Consider the following 20,194-nt stretch of genomic DNA (forward strand, 5'->3'; position numbering starts at 1 on the left):
TCGGAAATCCTTATAGTGTCGGTCGGAGATGTAACTAAGCTAATACCCCATGAGAATGAGCCATAGAAAATCCTCAAGAGGCTTGGGTCTAAAATGTCAAAGGTTAGAAGCCGGATCGCACAGGGAGAGCGAATTACCTCCAACCTTACTGTAACTGAGGAGCATTCTCTATCTGTATTAACTTTTATCTAATGAACATATTCCAGACTGACGCCCCTACGCGAGTTATAAGCGAGCAAAGCTCTCACATCCCAATGACCTCTTGGTCGGTTCCCAAACTCTCGCCCCATTGCAAGTTATAAGTGAGCAGGGTTCTCGTGCCTATAATTTCCCTGTCAGGATCAAAATATGTTGCTCTATCTAGTTCCTATCTCTACAATCATTCTGCTCGGCTCTCATCTATTCAACCGTTCTTTCCGACTCTTATCTCTACAGTCGTTCTGCCCAGCTCTTATCTCTTTAGCTGCTCTGTCCAGCTCTTATCTTTACAACCGCTCTGCTTAGCTCTCATCTAAACAACTGCTCTGGTTAGCTCTTATCTCTACAATCGCTCTAGCAGGCTCTCATCTCTTTAGTCGCTCTGCCTGTCTCTCGTCTAAACAATCGTTTTGCTTGGTTCTTATCTCTATAGTCGATCTATATGACTCTCATCTCTTCAATTGCTCTGCCCTCTCTTATTTCTATAGCTGCATTGTCTGTCTCTCATCTCTTTAGCTACTCTGCTCGACTCTTATCCCTATAGCCGTTCTGCCGGACTCTTATCCCTACAGTCGTTATGCCAGTGTTGGTTGCTACTCGGAATATTGTACTGGTTCCCCTGTACAAAAAATTTGTACAAGTCCTGAACTATTCCTAACAACCTATTGTGTTATTTAGAAATTAAATTTGGAATCGCAAACAGAGCTTAATATTATTGATTCCAAATTCAACTTATCTATTCTTAGTGGTTTAGACTTGGATCACAAACGATGCTTAACATTATTAATCCAAATCCGCCCATGTTACAAATTTAATTAAATATTAATTTCAGAGATCGGCTTCCAGGTTAAACACGGCGAGACACTAGGTCTTCTTGGGTATGGGAGCATCCACCACTTCCTAGACAAAGTCTTTCAACGAAATTTAATATTTAATTTCCTTATAGTAATCCTAGGTTTAACCAAAAGGAACAATCGAATCACAAGTTCGAAAAATAAAAGAAACACAAAATTGAAAATATAAATTCGATAGCCTACATTCATTAGCCTCTTATGTTTGGTATTTCAAAATCTAAATAAAAGGATGAACAGGTTATGATGCGGAAACTAATAACTAAATATACCTTTTATAGCTTATAGACCTCACGATCTTCTGTCGTATTCCTCTTCTTATCTCGGACGTCGTGTGAGCGACGATCTACCGAGAAGAGAATCCACCCAAGCCTCTTTCTTCTCCAAGCAAGTTTCGGCCACCAACAATCTCCTAGAGATAAAGAACTTCGCCCACCAACCAAACTTCAAGGGATGATAGGAAACAATGTCTCCTATCTCTTCTTCTTCTCCAAGCAAAATTCGGCCACCAAGATCTCTCCAAGAAGATGATGTCGCCTGCCACTTAAGAAGAAGAATAGGGGAAGAGGAAGAAGAGAGGGTCGGTCACCACCAAGGAAGAGAGGAATAATAGAAGATATGTTATGAGGTGAGACACCTCTACCCTCTCTTTTATATTCCTTGGTCTTGGCAAATAAAGAAAGTTTTAATAAAAAACTTCCTTATTTTCTTTGCCATAGAAAGGAAAATTTAATTGATAAAAAAAAATTCCTTTTCTTCTATTAATGTGGCTGGCCCCTACATGTCCTTCATACAAGGAAAGTTTTAAACACAAAATTAAAACTTACTAATTTGTTTCCAGAAATTTTTAAAATAAAAATTTCTCTTTAAAAAAAATTCCCTTCATGGTTGGTTATAAAAGGAAACTTTTATAAATTAAAATCTCTCTATTAAAACATGTGGATGATTACAAAATGGAAAATTTTCTCCAAAATTAAAATATTCCTTTTTAACTACAAATAAGGAAAAATATCAAATCTTTCTCTTAATCTTTTGTAGAAAACTATAAAAGGAAAGATTTATAATTTTAAAACTCTCTTTTAAAATCATGAGGATGGTTATAAAAAAGGAAAGTTTTATAAAAATTAAAATCTTCCTTTTAACTACAAATAAGGAAAGATATCAAACATTTCTCTTAATTTTGTAGAAAGCTATAAAACGAAAGATTTAAATTTTAAAACTCTCTTTTAAAACCATGAGGATAGTTATAAAAAAGGAAAGTTTTATCAAAAATTAAAATCTTCCTTTTAACTACAAATAAGGAAAGATATCAAACCTTTCTCTTAATCTTTTGTAGAAAGCTATAAAAGGAAAGATTTAAATTTTAAACTCTCTTTTAAAACCATGACTTCCACATAAGGAAAGATTTTAAAATAATAAAATTCTTTTAATTTATTGTGGCCGACCACCTAAGCTTGGGTTTAAGCTAGGACCGACCACCTACTTGACCCATCTAACCTTGGTTTGGCCGGCCCTAACTTGGGCTCCAAGCTAGCTTGGCCGACCACCTTAAGGTGGGTAAGAAGGTGGATATGGGTGGGTATAACACTTTATAAATAAGAGACAATGACAAGGACCGAGAGGAGGAATTGGTTTTGGTCTCCCGATGAACTTGAGCTTCCCGTGTTCGCCCCGAACACCCAACTCGAGTTCATCAATAATATCCCATTCCACTAAAGAGTTATTATTGAACTACCACACCAATCTCATATTACTATATGAGCTCCTTCTTATCATGAGTGTGTTAATCTCCCTATGTTTAAGATATAGAATGCCTACTAATTAAATGAGTTACTGACAACTCACTCAATTAATATCTAGCTCCAAGAGTAATACCACTCAACCTCATCGTCATGCCAGACTAAGTCCACCTGTAGGGTTTACATGACAATCCTTATGAGCTTCTCTTGGGGACATCATCAACCTAGATTACTAGGACATAGTTTCATTCTATAATCAACAGCACACGATATAAATAATATCATTTTCTAACTTATCGGGCTTATTGATTTATCGAACTAAATCGCACCCTTTGATAAATTAAAGAACTGAATATTGAGTATATGTGTTTGTTATTATATCATGATTAAGAGCACACACTTCCATAATAACAAAGGTCTTGTTCTTTTATGCAGTCAGTATAAAAAGAACTTACCTTAAATGGTCCTGCTCAATACACTCAGAGTGTACTAGTGTAATTTTATAGTTAAGATAAACTAATACCAAATTACACTACAACTATTCCAATGATTTGTTCCTTTCCATCTTAATCATGAGCTTCTGTTTATAATTTTTAAAGAATTGATAACATGATTTTCTGTATGTGACACCACACACCATGTTATCTACAATATAAATTAATTGAACAAATACACTTAGCATATAAATGTAGACATTTGACCAATGTGATTCTTTATTTCAAAAATAAATGTTTAGAAAAAGCTAGGCTTTTAATATACACTCTAACACCCAACTCTTATCCCTACAGTCATTCTGTCCGATTATTATCTCAACAGCCGCTCTGCCCAATACTTAGCATGATTGTGGCACTGCTTGACAATTAGGGGTGTCAAAAATGAACCCGACCCGACGACCCAACCCGAGTCGACCCGAAAAAAATCGGGTTCGGGTTGGGCATTTTCGGGTTCGGGTCGGGTTCGGGTTGACCCGGGTTGACCCGGGTTGGCTTAAATATAGGGTTTTGTGGGTTTTTTTAGAGTTAAATCAAATTTTATTTTAAAAATTTAGATGTTTTTATGTATATTAATATCATGTTTGTATGATAATGATGGAATATTGAGATAAAAGTGAAGAATTATAGGGAAAATAGCCCAAAAAAGTCGTTTTGAATCGGATTTTCGGGTTATATGGGTCGGGTTCGGGTTGATCGGGTTGGTCGGGTTCGGGTTCGGGTTGAGGTGTTTTGGGTTGAACTCGGGTTCGGGTCGGGTTCGGGTTGGGTTAAAAAAAAAAAAAAAAAAACTCAACCCGACCCAACCCGACCCGACCCACCCGAATTGACACCCCTATTGACAATACATGCATATTGTAAACCTTCAACACCATAACCCCAACCTCACAATTTGATCAACGCTCAAACACGAGAGTTATAAGAGAAGAAAAGAGTAAACAGAACAATAATTAAGGATAATAAAGCCGACACGAAGGTCAATATGTCATCAACAAGCACGCGACACAAAGGTAGCCCGATTAATCAAACCCAGAAAAAGTAGCTACTGGTCTCTCTCCTATAATTCTTTCATTGTCCAAAAAATTTATCAGGCAGATCAATCATTAGGTGTCCTTCCTTACAGGGGTGTCAGATTGCTCTTCCAGCCTTAGATACGAATGAGTAGCTAAACTATAACACGAACAAAAATAGGTCGCTTGCCCCATCTTCAAATTGTAAATATCCTATAGTAGTTTTGGTGTGATCAATCAAGTCAAGTTAGGTTCTATTATGTTTGAGCCTTATGTCTAAGTATGTCAAAGTTTAGGAACACAAGAAGTCGAGTGAAAAACGCAGCTAGCGAGAATGATGACATTGGAAAGGAGTAGACGGGCTCGGTGCATCCAAGGGACATGTTGTGGAAAAGTACATCGGCAGACGAGAACACTACAACAAAAACATTAAAAGACAACGGTTAAAAACCGTTGTCGTAAGCCTTTAAAATCGTTGTAATTGACAGTGTTAAAAGTGGGGGGCTACGACAACGGTTTTAAACCGTTGTCTTTGACTGAAAAGATAACAGTTTTGCAACGGTTTAAAACCGTTGTCTTTGAATGAAAATACAACGGTTTAAAACCGTTGTTGTTTAGAGTATTTTTTTTAATAGCATTACCTGTTACAATCATTTTTGGGGCTACGACAACGGTTTTTAACCGTTGTCTTTGAGGGTGATAGGCAACAATAACTGTTTTAAACCGTTGTCTTTTAAATTATTATCTTTTAATACCAATATATTATATTTCAATATAAATATATAATAAAGAATCATAATCACAAAAGAAATAATATTCCTCACATCAATATCATTCAAAATGTTACTTATAGAAGAATTACAATCACAAAAGAAGAAACATGTCTCATGTTTAAATAAAATTTATCTCAATACAAATAAACAAATAAGTTCCATTTATAACTAATGAACAATAGCCAACTAATAACAAGTCTCATCACAATCTTCAACTTGTAGGATTTCATTGAATTCTTTTTTCTCACTTGCTGATTCTTTTTCAATGAGTATATAAGAATTGGCAGCCACTATTATAGCCTTGCATATAGCAAAATGAATAAAGCTCGATGGAGTGAATAGCTTCATGTAGCTGAAACAAAAAAATTGGGACAAACATAGCTTAATGAAGATGATGTAAGAATTGGCAACAAGTTAATTCCAATAAACTGACCAGTCCTGCCCCAACATGATCACGAATGAAAGCTGCATCGCTGTATCGCTCTTCCTCTATAGCTCTCTGTACTTGAGTTGGACTCATTTTAATGTGTTGGCAAAATCTATGACGTTATGTTTAAATTGGATAAAACTTCTATATCCTCAAGCTTTAATCCATACAACAAACTTTAATGAGAAAAGCAAATGACCAAATTAAAGATAAAAATATGTTATAACTACATGCGCATGCAAAAGGAAAAAAATAACATATTCTGATGCATAAAGCAGCTGGTCAACAAAACATGCACTTGTCTAAGAGTTTTCATACCTGATACAGAGCATGACTTAACTCTTACCTAGCTGTGTGTAATTGATTCTCAAGTGCAAAATTAGATAGCATCAGAGCATCTTATTCCTGTTTCAGCAGAAGAAAAACAACATTAAATTCCTTAAGGATTAATACATTGACTGTAAAGTATAAAGAAGGATTATTCTAGAAAATTAGGATAAGGACAAGCGTGTTCTGATTACCGCATGCTCCCATCTCCCGTGTTCTAATTACTGCTTCTAACAGAACACCTGTGACAAAAGTCTTCCATGAGTTACAAGAAGACAATTCAGGTCAAACTTCAAATGATTAGGTATTCTATTATTGAGGTGGATATATGCTTGCTCTATGTTTGCTTTAATGGGGATCCAACCAATGTCCCTCATTATCCTAAAAACCTGCAAAAGCACCATGGTTCTGCATATATTAGTTGATACTTTGCTTGAATTTGAGATTAGATAAAAACTAGGAAATCATCTCACTGAAGCTTGAACATTAGAACACACGCTACCTGGCATGTAGAAAGTGATTAAAACATGATTGATAAATAAGGACCGTTTTGATTGCACAGAATAGACCAATAACAAATTCGATGAACTTGAGCTCACAAAGTTACAACATTTGTAGTTACAAAATGACAAGGTTCTTGCGAATCAAGATTTGTAGAAAAAATATCACTGTTTGATTATCCTTCCAGCCAATACAATTGCTCACACAATTAGATTTTCCCTAAGCCTTTGGATTAGCATAAAGCAGCACATTGAATCGAACCTACCTCACGATGTCCGTGATTTAAAGCCCGAGATAAGCTCAAAACTCAATGGAAACAAATCGTATACAAGGAATGAGGAGGTGACCTGGGTGACGTAGGGGAAAGAGATAGACCGAGGGTTGCGGCCGGTGGCGAGGGAGGAGGTCGCGAATCCAACAAATAAACTGTCTCCTTATATGGATCAATGACTGTGAGAATCCAATGATAACTATACACAAATCACATAATTATTGCATGCATATTTCTCGAAACAATAAATTAAAACTGATATTATAAGTCTTACTTACCCAACATTATGTGACACCAAAACTAGTTGATTTCTTGATGCTTGACTCAGCTTATCTGCCAAGACATTCATTGAGATAAATTGAGCACAACTTAAAACATTCATTGAATTTCACTATAGGCAACAAAGCCAATGAATAATATTGTCACTTCATAAATCAAGTTTCAAGAAAATTCCAGATAGAAGAGACCATTTTAGGAATATATTCTACCATTTTCTATGTTTCTTGAGATAAATGGCTAACACAGGTAACACCCAAGGAAAGAGCAGATAAATCAGAAAGACCATAATATCTTAGCTAAAAAAACCACCACATGTTGGATTAACGTCACTATAACAGACTCCCTTAAAAAAGATAATGCAATAATATTAAAAATTGTCTCAAGACAAGCATAAAAAAATGACAAGAGGCTTACAAATTAGAAAAGATTTTGCAGCAACAACGTTCACAGATTTGAAAACATTTCCATTTTAAAGACATACTAGAATAGTTCAAAGCAGGTGCCAATATTATGCAGTCAACCATTCCAAGGAAATTCACGAAAAGCTAACTAGTTGTAGATTCTAAATTATATTCAAATGCTTTAGTATAACTATTAAGAAGTATTAGTATTAATAGAATTATGGTGTAACAAGTTCAGTCCTGCATTGATATTTTAGTTTAGGATTGTATCCAACATTCTATGCATATCCATGTTAATATTTCAGTTTAGGATTATTGTGACATTTTTTGTACTCAGTGTGAGATACTTTCCAGTACTTCATCAATTTTGTCTCAATTTTCAATGTAATTTGAGGGTTTGTTTTGTTATTGCATCAGTTAAGAATAAATAAGTTTATATATATAACCACAAAAGAATGTTGCTTAAAGTTGCAAATTCGGATTTCATTGCTGCAGATAACACAATGGCCAAAAACTATAATACTTGATTGAAATTCTAGACAACGGCAGTCACACCTGAGATGACTTTAAATAAAAGATATATTTAGAGAACATAAAACAAAACAGTTATTTCAAATATGGCAAATAAAGCAAACAAATACCAAGGAAAAACGAATTATGTGGCAGAAGCTTACATTTGCTCTAATTTTTCATTGTTTACAAAATATCCATTATGTTTTGTTGACATTTTGTTTACTTGAAAGTATTCATCCAACAAAAAACAGCATATTCAATATAATCTTTCAATGTTAAACCAGCAACAAGAAGAAAACAGAATTAAAGGCATCATTAATCAAATGCAAGATGGAAGACAATCTTTGATGCACCTTCTGATCCAGAACTTAAAAGGAACAAGCAATGCATACAAAGACAACTAGGCTGCCAGACGATAGGTAGGTGCTAGCTCAATTTCTGCTCAGGATATATGCTGCTAATCAGGGCCTCCTAATAAATGGAAAGACAAACATGACTATAATTTTTTCTGGATCAGTGTTCATACTATTCGTTCAAGCGAACAAACAGAAAGCACAGATGTATATACTTGAGCACAGAGAAGCTGTTAGTCATCCAAGAGGGTCTTCAACATTTATGAAGTGAAACTACAAACCATGTATCAACCATATATTTGTTAAGTCAGGACAATATTTGTGTTCGGTAGGTATTTGGACAAAAACTAACAAAAGAACAATATGATTTGATGATGATGATTGCTTCTCAGTTCTCTTATCTATCGATCTTTTTTACATTATTTCTAAAAAGGTGCCCAATTTCCATTAGGGTTCTTGAATCATTAGCTTAGGATTGATAATAAATAAATAAACACTGCTTAAAGCTAATCTTTTTATGTTGTACTCACCTCCCAACTCATGATTCTTCCCTTTCTCTTGCAGCTCATAGACCAGATCCACAATTCTTTTTTGCTCGGCAGTGCTGAATACTCCAGTATGCAGCTTGAGGACATTGAGGATATTAACAATCTTGTCATTGACCCTCTCCAGGCATATGAAATCCTTCTTCCTGACAACATTCCTAAAGTGTATTTCTTCCCTCTGCTCCCTTGACAATCCCGTCTCCTTCTTCGCAATCTCCCTTTTAACTCTTGCTGCTCCCTCAATCGAAGTTCTCCCTGACTCCTCCGCCTTTTCCTCCTGCGCCGCAGCCTCCTTGAACTTGTCTTCTTGAGCCATGTCGGCCCAAGACATCCGGATTTGAGGGGACTCCGGTGAAGACGTCAGATCCGGGTCCTACCCAGTTGGTTGGGCATCGGGAAAGGGGGCAGCAAAGCTAGCAGAGGCATAAGACGCCTGATCCTCCGTGGAAGTGGACCCGGAGGCATCCGCGTCGGCTTCGACAGGAAACCCTAAAGAAGAGCACCACCCCAGCGAACTAAGTAATCTAGCATTCTTCGAAAGGGAAAGGGATCAACAAATCAAGAACCGAGAAAGGAAAGGAGATACTTGGGCGAAGGGAGTCGATGCGGCTTCAGACAGTGGCGGAGCAACCATCACAGAGGGATCGGGTGAGGAAGGGAAGCCAATTGGTGAGGAACTCGGCTGCGATCTCCAAGTCTTTTGGATCGAATTGTTGGAGGAATAAACCGTCGTCCTCCATGAGCAGCTGTCTTCTTCGTTCAACAAGATAAACAGGTTATGAATCGACGGAGGAGTGCCACCTTTGGCGAAGAAGCAGCAGTGGAAGGTCAAAGGCCACGTCGAGCTCAGAAACTAGCTCACTAGGGAGAGAGGAGAGCACACAGAAGTGGATGGCGTGAAAGATCGAGAATGCGAAGGGGAGAATAAGGCGCCGAAAAAATTTTGCGGAGAGAGGGAAAGTAAAATTGTGAGAGGGAAAATGACGGAACAAATAAAGTCAAAGACAACGGTTTTATCAAAACTGTTGTCGTAGCCCCTAAAAAAATGCTTAAAGACAACGGTTTTAGATAACCGTTGTAAAATGCGTTGTTGATTTTAAAAAAAATTGCTCAACGACAACGATTTTCACAAAACTGTTGTCTTTTGTATTTTATGGGAGCTCAAAGACAACGGTTTTAGATAAAACTGTTGTCTTTTACCAAATTTACAACAGTTTCATCTAAAACCATTGTCTTTGTGGTGTTGTTGTTTAACATTTTTGTTGTAGTGGAAGGACGTGTGCAGTGTTTGAGGGATGAGAAGATAGGAATGAAGTCTACTCGAGGAGAATGTCAGAGTTGGGTTCAGGTGAGTGTTAGAGTGTATACTAAAAGTCTAGCTTTTGTAAACATTTATTTTTGAAATAAAAGAATCACATTGGTCAAATGTCTGTATTTATTTGCTAAGTGTAGTTGTTCAATTAATTTATATTGTAGATAACATAGTGTGTGGTGTCACACACAAAAGAGCATGTTATTAGTTCTTTATAAAATATAAACAGATGCTCACGACTAAGATGGAAAGGAACAAACCGTTGGAATAGTCGTAGTGTAATTAGGTATTAGTTTATTTTGACTAATAAATTACACTAGTACACTCTTAGTGTATTGAGTAGGACCATTTAAGGTAACTTTTTTTTATACTGACTTAATAAAAGAACAAGACATTAGTTATTATGGAAGTGTGTGCTCTTAATCCTAATATAATAACAAGCACATATATTTAGTATTTATTTCTTTGACTTATCAAAGGGTGAGATTTAGCTCGATAAATCAATAGGCCCGATAAGTTGGGAAATGATATTACTTATAGTGTGTGTTGTTGATTATAGAAGGAAACTGTGTCCTAGTCATGTAGGTTGAGAATGTCCCCAAGAGGAGCTCATAAGGATTGTCATGTTAAACCCTACAGGTGGACTTAGTCCGACATGACGATGAAGTTGAGTGGTACTACTCTTGGACTAAGATATTAATTAAAGCGAGTTGTCAGTAACTCAATTAAATTAATGGACATTCGATATCTTAAACACAGGGAGACTAACACACTCATGATAAAAAGGAACCCATAATGTAATTTGGGATTGGTGCGGTAATGCAATAATAACTCTCTAGTGAAATGAGTTATTATTGATGAACTTGAGTTGTGTGTTCGGGGCGAACACGGGATACTCGAGTTCATCGGAAGGCCAAAACCAATTTCTCCTCTAGGTCCCTGTCGTAGCCTCATTAATGCCTCAAATCCACTCATGAAAAGCCCATCTTGGTGTCCAAGAGGAGGTCGGTCCATGGTTTGGTGACCAAGTCATAGGGGTCGGCCACTATCTTCTCAAAGAGGGCCGACCCTTTGCTCGATGCCCAAGCAAGGAGGGGCTGACCACCATAATCCAAATAAGGAGGGGTGTTTTGAATTTTTAAAATTTTCTCTTTGTAGATAACTACAAGTTTTAAAAGAAGGATTTTAAATTTACAAAACTTTTCTTATTTGAATTAGGCCACATGGTTTAAAAATTTTAAAACTTTCCTTTTTTAACCATCCTCATAATTTTGAAAAAAAAAAGGGAGTTTTAAATTTGAAATTTTTTATTTTTGTAACCATGTTAAAAAGGAAATTTTAGAAGAGAAGTTTTAAATTTTAAAACTTGGTTTTAATTTTTAAAACTTTTCTTTTTTAACATCCATATTAGGAAATTAAAAGAGAGCTTATAAAATTTTATAAGAGCTTTTCTTCTTTGCTTATGAAATTTTTACAAAGATTATTTTCCTTTTTTTAAGGGTTGGCCACCCTTGCTTGGTGCCCAAGCAAGGGGTCGGCCAATCAATCAATTAAAGGAGAAAAGGAAAAATAAAAGGGGAAAAGGAAAAACAAGAGAAAGATTTTAATTTTTATAAAAATCTTTCCTTATTTGCCTTGGGTAAGTATTATAAAATAAGAGGAGGAGAGGTCTCATGTGACATCAATTCTTATTCTCTTGTTGGAGCTCTCTCTTGTGGTCGGCTCTCTCTCTTTCCTTTTCCCTTGTTCTCTTTTGTTCCTTGATGGTGGTGGTGGCCGAATACTAGAGAAGGAGGAAGAGCTTTTGGGTGGTGTCTATCTTGGAGAATCATCGCCCACACGACCCCTTGTTCGTCTTTGTTCGCACTTGCCCCCGCCTCCGCTCCTTTCTTGTCCTAGATGCCTGCCTCCACGCACAAAACGAACCGCGAGAATAACTTTCGAAATATTTCTCTTTAACTCCGGAATAGTCAAAAATCTCACATTTCGGCGATAATCACATTCTAAATTTTACTGATGTTTGCTAATGTGACGAGCATAATTAGTTACTTAGGAATTGTTCATTACTTAAAGCAAACATGGTTAAACAATTTATTACTTAAGCTAAATAGGATTAATATTCTTGAGTCAATAATCAAGATTATTAATGATATCTCTTAACCAATTGCACTTTTAGACCGTTTAAAAAACTTATGATATTGGCGCGTTTCAATTTATCTGGATCGTTGATTGAGAAAAAAAAAAAAACTGAGCTCAACAGCAATCTCAAAGGGCCAAAGGCAGAAATGCTGCCTTCGGCCATCAACAAGCAACACGACCGAAGCTTCTCTGAGTCCCCGAGCCAACCTTGGGAAATCGCGCTATCGCCCGTCTCCAACGTCCAAGACAAGGCACGACGTACAACACGAAGATTCTCTTGATCTATTCGATGCACTTCCTCCCTCTCATTAAAACCAAACCCACTCCAGCTCAAAGTCCTCTCCGGATCATCCACCACCACCACCACCAAGTAATCGACCAGTATGATACTCCGGGCAGCCACCCGTCAAGTTTTCGCCGCAGCTGCCGTCAGCTTCCTCTGCCTCGCCTGCATCATCCTCATCAAGAAGAAGTGCTTTCCCTCGACTCGTGTGGCCGCGTCGAGGAGACAGCGACGAAGGTTTCCGAATCCGGACGAGCACCGGGCCGGACCGGAGTCGACGAGCCAAACTAGCCGTGGAGGTTTAGCCTCTGCCGTCATCCGTTGCATGCCGTCGTTCCAATACAAGGAGGCCATCACAGACGGGTGCGGGAGAGAGATCGCCGAGTGCGCGATATGCCAGTTTGAGTACCGCAAAGGGGAGTATCTCCGACGGTTGCCCAACTGCGGCCATGTCTTCCACGTCTCGTGCAGCGATACATGGCTCCGGATGAACTCGACCTGCCCGTTGTGCAGGACCAGTGTTATGTATGATGCCGAGGAGTCTGTGTCGATGATGGCACAGTTGGAACGGGAGAGACCGCTGGGTTACAGATCGGGACGCTCGGACGAAACAACGCATGATCCGGAACTTGGATTAGAAGCCACAACCGGAAATCTGTAGATCGATGATGGATTCTGAGCGACAAACTAACTGACTTCGCCTGTTGGTGTTGGAGGAGGATCAGCCAAAAAGCAAAGATACCTCACGAAAATTAGCACATATTTATTGAAGAAAATTCATTTGCAACTTCAAGGTATATATAACAAGAATAAGGAATGAAACAACAGCTTATTTCATTAATAGTCGATGCTAACGACAGTCTAGATTTTGCAGGACTAGGTATTAATATTCATCACCGATCAAAGTTCAAAGCTGAATAGATCCATTAGACAAAGAATCAATGGTTACTTTATAGTTAGTATTTTCTTATTTTTATATTCTTAATTGCCATATGTGTTAGGTCATTTATTGTAGCTTCAATATATATAATCTGTTGTATACAGATAAACCTTTTACCCAAGAATACAGTACTGATTTCCAGTACATTCCTTCGCTTCCTTTCACTCAGAAAACTCTTCGTGGTATCAGAGCCACTTCCGCCACCGACAACAGTGATTTTTTCTCCCGACATCATCGACCACTCAGCCCAAATCCATGTATGAATCATCAAACTTCAACTTCTACTCCTCTGCAGATTCCTCAGTCTAATTTCAATCCCCTTCAATATTTCCTTATATGAATCAACTCCTTTCAAGCTACTTAAATTGTTGGGTATTCAACGGCACACGACATTTGTTTGGCTCTCGATCAAATTTACTCTACCTTGTCATTTGCTCGCGTGTCAAAACTAAGGAGTATGTTGCAGATTTTTTTTTTTCTTCAAAACAAAGACGGTCTCTCGGCAATGGAATACATTCTGAAACTAAAAGGTATTTTCAACAAACTTGCCTCTTTTAGAGAATTTGTTTCTTATAATAATCATTTATTGTATCTATTGGTTGGCCTTGGGAAAGATTACAACTCTTTTGTGACTTCTACACAAAATTCTGGTGACCGGCCCTCCATTGAAGAAGTGAATAGCTTATTGCTAAGCTACGATTACAGATTATAAATGCAAGAAACTGCAGACTCCCTACAAACCAATATAGCTCATTTATCCATGGCCAAAAATCGCCATCAGTCAAGACAGTATCAATTTTCTACACCATTAACTTTTCCAATCTTCTTACTCAAAATCCCTACACTCTATTCCTCTCGAGCTGGTCTTCTCGGCAAGCCTCAAACTATACAGTTTTAAGACCACTCAGGTCTCAAAACCATGCTAACAAATTTATCTCAGCCTCAGACACACTACAAATATTTGCTATCCTAGAGCAATTCTTCATTACCAATCAATGCTTCCTCAACCAAAGGCTTTCAATAATTTTGTTACCACTGATATGCCTTCTTCTGCCATTAGATCAAAATTAAGACCCGAACTCAAACTTTTGGAAACATCGCTGTCGACTTTAAACACCATAATCTGTTGGTGCTGATATATTGGATCAGAGTATGTGCATTTCCATACATAAGATAGTTACATAGAAATTATAGACGACAGATCAAAGATGGCAATTTGCCACAAGTTGTATCCCATCTATAACCCACTACATCTCAGTTTGAAAGTTGATTGGGGATGAGCAGAATTCATCAAGGATCGACTGACTTTTCCAATTTTTATTGTTGAGTGTGAATGTAATTGATACAATTGTTATACATTTAGAGATGCATTATAGGATTTTTTTTTTTACTTGGCAGATTCCAACTTTGATTGATTGTTTCTCTGATCTCGTGGATTAGTTGATCTTTTTGACTTGTTTTCCTTTCGATTTCTTCTTCTTCTTCAAGTTCTTCTATTCCAGAAAGTTCATTCATAACCTAAGTTAGGAGGCAAGTTGGGAATCAAACAATGCTCTGACCTCAGATATCAATAAATAGTTTGCAAAAACAACCATCATGTGATGGTAAAGCAAGTTCACAATATCGGGAATTGGTAATGAATCATGAGCTGTAACAGCTAAAAAATGCCACTTACTAATAGGTTTGCTAACTACAGAGAACAGAAATGCCAGATCCAATGCATGAAGCAACGGAACAATTAGAAAAGGAAGAGCGAAAACGAACCTGATAGTCTCAGTGCATTCAACGATCTACTCGCCGCACACGCCGTCATAAGACGAAATTGAGCCAGATTGAACCTTCTGAAGTGTCCTCTTTCAGTATCATTTACTAAGAGAAATAAAAGGAAGAAAAAGGGTGGTGGAATTGCTCTTTTCTTACTAAAAAAAACCTCGTAGCAGATTGCTCTTCCGAGGCGATCCAACCCAATATCGACGTCGACGCTGCCCTCGTCCATACTGGGGACGAAGAAAACCAGATCTAATCTACCGTTATTGGAAGAAATTAGGGTTCTTGGCGAGGTAGCATTAGGGTTTCCGCCGGACAGTAGCATCCTTCGGCTTCTTCTCCAGCACTTGCCGATGGTGCCGTTCGAATTGATCGGTTTTAGTTATTTATCTGCCACGTCATCTTTTAAATAAACACAAAAAATTAAAATGTTCGTAATTGTTAAAAGTACTAAGGGCATCTCGTGGTTTTTTTTAGATTTTTTGTTTTTTTTAAACCCGTGCGGTGGCCAGGTTTCTTATTTTGTAAATTTTTGGTTGCGTTGGATAAATCGAACCAGGTTTTTAAGAATCAGTGGGAGGGATGGTAAGGGATAGGATTTAGGTAGAATTTTATATTTTCTATATTTATGTCTATTTATTATATTTATTTTTATACTAATTTTTATATCTATTAGATATTTAATTTTTATACTCATCGAAATTTTGGGTATTTATATTTTATCTATTATCCTATTACTCTTTATCATTCTCATGAAAAAAATATTTCAATATATTTGTCGGTTCTTCTTCATCGTGCTCCTTCGATTGAATAAATATTTTCATGAAAATAAAAATGAGATACATGTTGATGATCGAATATAAAAAATAATATATATATATATATAGAGGAGTGATCTCCTGCGCGTTCGTACAGTGCGCGACTGTGCGCGCGCGCAGAAGATCGCTCGGTTTTTTTTTTTTTTAATATTTTAAATTTAAAAATCAATTAAAAATTTTAACATTTCCTTATATAAATATTTAATATCTTAATATATCCCCTTAACATATTACAATACTCAATAAATGCTTAAATTAATTTTATTTTAAAACCAAATACTATAACCTAATTGGAAAACTTAAACCCTAGAGGTAAAATCTAAAAAAAAAAAAAAAAATTTAACACTATAACCAAAGCCTGAACCCTAAAAATAAACTCTTAAAAAAATATTTTATTTTTTAATTCATAAATTAAAAAAAAAACAGTTGTTATCCTGTGCGACACGCATAGTCGTGCACTGTAGCATCGCGCAGGATAATAAAAAAATAAAAAATATATATATATATATATACAGAGAGAGAGGATTGGGATAAAATTCTTATTCCTAAGTGGGCATGATGATTAATAATTTTTTAATATGATATAATTAGTTTTTCAGTTTTTTTTCTAAACGTTTATTTCGAAGGTTTTTTTATTCAAACGTTGTTTTGTTTCGAATGTTATTTTTTTATCATTTTTTTTCAACCTGCTTGCTGCCATTGCAAATTTTTGTTTAGAATGTTATTTTTCTATCATTTTTAAAATTTTTTTTCTAATGGTCATCAATTTTAGATTATATATAACCATCCTCTCTTTTAATTTTTTTTAATTCATCCTATACCCAAAAGTCATTCCATTCTTATTTTTTATAATACATTTCATCCTTTATTTTTTTTTGAATGGATCCAACTTATAGCAGAGGCTTTAGAATTTTTTTCAATTCTAAAAAAAAAATAAGTTTGTAAAGTTCATATTATCATCCTCATACTTAATATTCTTAATTTTCCACTTCCACACACTATCCTTAAATTTTTTCAAATATTTCATATATTCCATAATTTCTTTCAAATTTTTAAAGTTCTCAAAACTTATCAATTCCTCCAAGTAATGCCCCTCAACCTTCATTTTATATGTATTCTCCCAAATATTATCAGTCTATGATAAGTCAATTCGTAATGTCATCTCTTTCTTATGGAATTTCTTCTTTACAACCCTTATTCATGCTCTCAGACGAATCAAAAAGGACTAGCATAGACCTATCCGTTACCGACAAAAATCAGCAACAACATATGAGGTCTCAGTGTTGAGCAATGAAGGGAGTTCGGATGTGCGTAACACCAAACGAGCCAAGTGATCAATGGACAAAGAGATACATCTTGCGAAAACATGGATCAATATTAAAACTGATCCAATCATCAATAATGATCAAAAGGAACAAACTTTTTAGAAATAAATCACAGATCACTACAACAAGTATCAGCTTGATGGATTTGTGGAGCGACCTTGGATGAAGGTAAAATCATGTTTCAATAGGCATCATTCGATGGTGAATGTATTTATAGTAACATATAACAACTTTTATACATATCGTGAAAGCGGGTGGAGTGATGAGGATGTACTCATGAGAGCACATAAAATGTGGGAGGAAAAATATTGCAACAAGTCCTTTAACTATGAATGTCTGGCGATTTCTCAGAGATTGTGAGAAATATGCTTCATAGAGAGTTAGTCATCGTGCTAACAAAAAATCTAAGACCTCAAAATCAAGTGGACACATATCCTCATCCAATTCATTCAGATGCTCTTATTGACATAGATGATTGTAAAGTCCATACTCATCCAATGGGACAAAAGGCAGTGAAAAAGAAGGACAAATCCAAAACTCGAGACATTGATGACATGGAATTTGATATTAAATGGCAAAAAAATGGAAAAATTACAAAGAGAGCGAATTAAAATGCAAAAGGAAAGATTATAAATCTTTATGAAGGATACTAGTGGAATGATAGAATATAAGCTTACATTACATTCTAAATTTTGTAAATATATTAAAAAGAAATATGGTATGCAGTGGATATTTTTAAAATTATCTTTATAAAATTTGTTAAGAGTCAGTATAAAAATAGTCGTTAACAAACTAGAGATGGATAAAATTGACCGTTATAAAAGTAATCATTATAAAACTAGCCGATTTAAAAATAGTTATTACAAATTAGTATTTATAAAAGTAACCCTTACAAACTAGTCGTTATAAAACTAGTCGTTACAAATACCTCTTTATATTCATGTATAGAAGCTATAATCCTCATTATTATCTTCTCAAACTACATTGATAGTATTTATTTATTTTAAATGTCTCACAATCCCAATTACTCTAGGCATTATATGTAAATACCCCATGGTAGTTTTAATGTGATCAACCAAGTCAAGTTAGGTCCTGTTGTCTTTTAACACCATGTATCTAAGTGTGCGAGAGCTTAGGATCACAGGAAAACGAGCGAAAGATGTAGTTAGTGAGAAGGATGACACAGGAGATAGTTGACGGGCTCGGTGCATCCAAGGAACGAGGCGCTGCGAAAGAGTATGTTGACGAACAGAATAAAGCGCGTGACATTTTCGAGGAACAAAAAACTAGAGCGGAAGGTTGCTTGAGAAGTCTGGAAAATGAGTTCGGGTGAGCTCTATTCCGGATGGCCAAAATCACTTAAGCAAACTGAGCCGGAGCGGAAGACCCGGATAAAAAGTTAACATGAAGTTGACTTTGGTCCGAGCGTCCGGAGCTATTCTGGGAGTCTGAATCAGTTTATCCAGCTAGGGGCGCCTTGGCAAGGAGCCCCTTGTTGGTGTTGCAATGTTACAAACATAGTCTTATATTGAAAACACATAGGAAAGATCATTGGTTTATAAAAAAAGATATATCCATTGGCAAGAGGCCTTTTGGGGAGAGCCCAAGAGCAAAGCCATGAGGGTTTAGGCCCAAAGTGAACAATATCATACCATTGTGGAGATATCTAAATTCTTTTCAATCCTTCAATTGGTATTAGAGCGAGGTCGCTTTTCACCGGACTAACCGCCACAAGAAGCACAAGTCGAAGTCATGATCTAAGATCAAGCCATGTGAGTAAAACCTTAAACGGAGTAAGGGACCCTAAGCAGGTCAGTGACCTGATGCTTGAGGGAAGGTCTTGAGTAGGTCAAGAGTGATCTGATGCTCGAGAGGAGACCCTGAGCAAATCAAGAGTGACATGATACTTAAGGAGGGACACTGTGGTCCTTTGTTTGAGGGGGATTGTTAGTGTTGTAAGGTTACAAATATAGTCCCACATTGAAAACATATGGGAAAGATCATAGATTTATAATAAAAAATATATCTCCATTGGCATGAGACTTTTTGCGAAAAGCCTAAAAATAAAGTCATGAGGGTATAGGCCCAAAGTAGACAATATCATACCATTATGGAGATATCTAAATTCTTTTCCCTTCACCCCTGTTCAAAGATTGTCTAGGCCCGGAGCTATTCTAGGCGCCTGAACCAAATAAAATATTATCTTTTGCCTGTTGTGTAGCCATTTGTGTGGAGATAAGATTTACCACACTGGGGCGCCCCGAACTGTGCCACGTCAGCAAATGGTCATTTTCAATCAGTGGGCTATAAATAGAGTCCTGGTCTTCTCCTTTCAAAACAACACACATTGTACTTTGAATTCTATTCACTTCTTCACTTTCCAGCTACATTTCCATGTACGAGGTTTCTTTGCCTCAGACGTTTTGTTCGAGAAGGAGAGTTTGATAGTGATTTATCTTCCTTAGAGTAGCAATTCTCTGATTGCCAATCAAGTAAAATTATTGTCTCGTACTCTTTTTTATTCTGTTATATTTTTAGTGTATAATTGTTTTAATGCCCAATCGAGTTGAGAAAGGTATTTGTCGTTTATTTGTGCAGGGCAATTCACCCCCTCTTGTCGGCTGCAAGGGTCCAACATTCTATTCTCCGTGATCAGTGGAGAAATTTTTTGGCTGATTTAAATGATAACTTGGATTAAATGACATTGATGCTACTAGAGCATGAAGAAATGAAAGTTCAAGCAACTCAAAGTTCTTATGATAGAACTCATAAAAGGTATTTAAATTGAGATCGTAAAATCAGACATGATCACTTCTTAAATGATTATTTCTCTGATCAGCCGGTATATCCTGATGAAGTATTTCAACGATGATTTCAGATGCAAAGAGATTCCTTAGTATAGTCAATGTCTTGCGATATCATTCAGAATAT

The 20,194-nt window shown here is 36.4% G+C and overlaps 2 long non-coding RNA genes across 2 annotated transcripts; both read right to left on the reverse strand.

The window, feature by feature from the left end:
• Window positions 1-6,674: 6,674 nt before the first annotated feature.
• LOC121990579 lies at window positions 6,675-7,958 on the reverse strand. Its single transcript, XR_006114630.1, has 3 exons — window positions 7,943-7,958; window positions 6,867-6,921; window positions 6,675-6,787 (listed from the first exon to the last, which is right to left on the reverse strand). It is a non-coding gene; the product is annotated as an uncharacterized LOC121990579 (long non-coding RNA).
• Window positions 7,959-12,315: 4,357 nt separating this feature from the next.
• Window positions 12,316-15,476, reverse strand: LOC121989186. Its single transcript, XR_006114200.1, has 2 exons — window positions 15,118-15,476; window positions 12,316-13,114 (listed from the first exon to the last, which is right to left on the reverse strand). It is a non-coding gene; the product is annotated as an uncharacterized LOC121989186 (long non-coding RNA).
• Window positions 15,477-20,194: the final 4,718 nt, after the last annotated feature.

This window comes from Zingiber officinale, chromosome 6B, assembly GCF_018446385.1.
Source record: "Zingiber officinale cultivar Zhangliang chromosome 6B, Zo_v1.1, whole genome shotgun sequence".
Lineage (NCBI taxonomy): Eukaryota > Viridiplantae > Streptophyta > Magnoliopsida > Zingiberales > Zingiberaceae > Zingiber > Zingiber officinale.